Source organism: Tachypleus tridentatus, chromosome 13 (assembly GCF_004210375.1).
Source record: "Tachypleus tridentatus isolate NWPU-2018 chromosome 13, ASM421037v1, whole genome shotgun sequence".
Lineage (NCBI taxonomy): Eukaryota > Metazoa > Arthropoda > Merostomata > Xiphosura > Limulidae > Tachypleus > Tachypleus tridentatus.
Window position 1 is genome coordinate 67,005,911 of NC_134837.1, and position 1,994 is coordinate 67,007,904.

Genomic DNA, 1,994 nt, shown 5'->3' on the forward strand with positions numbered 1-1,994 from the left:
GAGAGGAAAAAAGGCGCATAGAATATTCCACCGCCGATCCATAATGACCAATATTTCTGCAGAGCCTCCCGACACGTATACTTTCTCTAACGACTGCTTTCGTTTCAGCTTACATATACCCATCACAACCAGTCACAATCTACGACGATTCAACTTGGCTCCAAAATACGTGAACGACATAAATGGTCGATCATCACCCGCGCATACCAGGTGGTTAAGACACTCGACTTGTGATCCGAGGGTCGCGGGTTCGAATCATGATCTCACCAAACATGCTCGCCTTTTCAAGCCGTTATAATGTGACGGTCAATCCCAAAGATGGTGGTGAGTTGTGATAACAAGTTGCCTTTCTCTAGTCTTACATTGCTAAATTAGGGACGGCTAGCGCAGATAGCTCTCGTGTAACTGTGTGCGAAATTCAAAACAAACCAAACCAATCTTCCATCGCTCATCCTCCAGTGATGATGATGAAGAACCTAGTCTCATAAACATCCAAAATTTTCCTTGAGCTATTCTTATCCATTCAGACATTTTCTACCAATGCAAGAACCTCGTAGCAACTTTAATCCTTCTGAGATAAGTCACGATTCTCCTTCCTTCTCATGTTTTAAAATTTTCTAAGACTCGGCACTGACCAAGGACATTTTCGGCACTTATTTATTTTTTTTAAATGTGTCAGAAATTTAATTTTAAAGGAAAAATACTTTCCGTAACTGGTTATTTAGGGATATTCATATTCCTCTTCACCTTAATCGTGAGATATTATATTCGCTGACAGTAATTTATCATTTAAGGTGAGCTTTAAAAAACAATTAAAATTGAGTTTGGAGAATGCTTAAAAGTAATTGGAAGTTGTTTGGAGTACAAATAAAGTTGAAGAAGACAAAACTAAAGTCAGGCTGGTTTCCAGAAATCGACAACTTTTGAAAAAACTATTTTATGACCTGTCGGGGATCTGTAAATCAACGCCTCGAAATTTGCTGCGCTTCGCTTCTACTGTGTGGGTATTTGGGTAGGTTAATTTTGAATATCCAGGAGGGACAGATGCACGAGACCTCTTCTTCCATCCTAACTTTCATGTCGTCTACTCGTCGGATTGTGTTATTGGGTGGACTTTGGGCCAAGATACCCAGTACTCAGGCCCTTTTAAAAGCAATATCCATGTATAGTCTTGATTTGCCCTTTTTTTCATTATTTAAAGTTTTTTCAATATTTCTATTCGTTTTTTGTGTTTTCTTCGCTTTTATGTATATAATATTCTCTTTTTATATATATTTATCGGTGAAATAATAATAATAAAATAAAACTAGTTTTAAGCGTCTAGTGCGTGGTGACCAGTTTGTTTTATATTTCTTAAATAGATATTTATAGGAGAGAGGTACTTAGGACTATGTTCATCATGTACGTAGTATCTGTCGAGATCACACATAAATCATTTTATGCCAATTCTTATTAAAATAATTTAGTGCATTATGCAAGAGTCTTTCAGATATTGTTTTATGTTTGCATGAATGTGGATGAAGTGCTACGTGGTACTCTATCGGCTGAAGTTAGAATTGAATTTTGTATTCTTTGTAGTTTCTGTAATTGTTTGGGTGATATGTTTATCCAGACAGGAGATGCGTATTTTATTATAGGTCTGATGTATGTTTTGTATATTTTTATTATATTGTCAGGTGATGTTCCTTGATTTTTACCTGAAAGACTTCTTGCATAATTTGCTCTTTTCCAGATCAGGATATTGTTTGTATGCTGTATCCACGTTAATTTGGTATCATAAGTTAATGCTATAAATTTTGCAGAAGTGGCAGTCAGTAAAAGTGATCCATTCATGTATAACTTGGGTGGATCTTTTTTTAGTTTATTTAATCTGTTGAATAATATTACTTGGGTTTTGGAATATTAATTTTTATTATATATTTCTGGTAGTATTCTTCTAAATTATTTAGGACTGGTTGGAGGATTGTTGATTGAAGGAGTGGGGGCACTTTTCC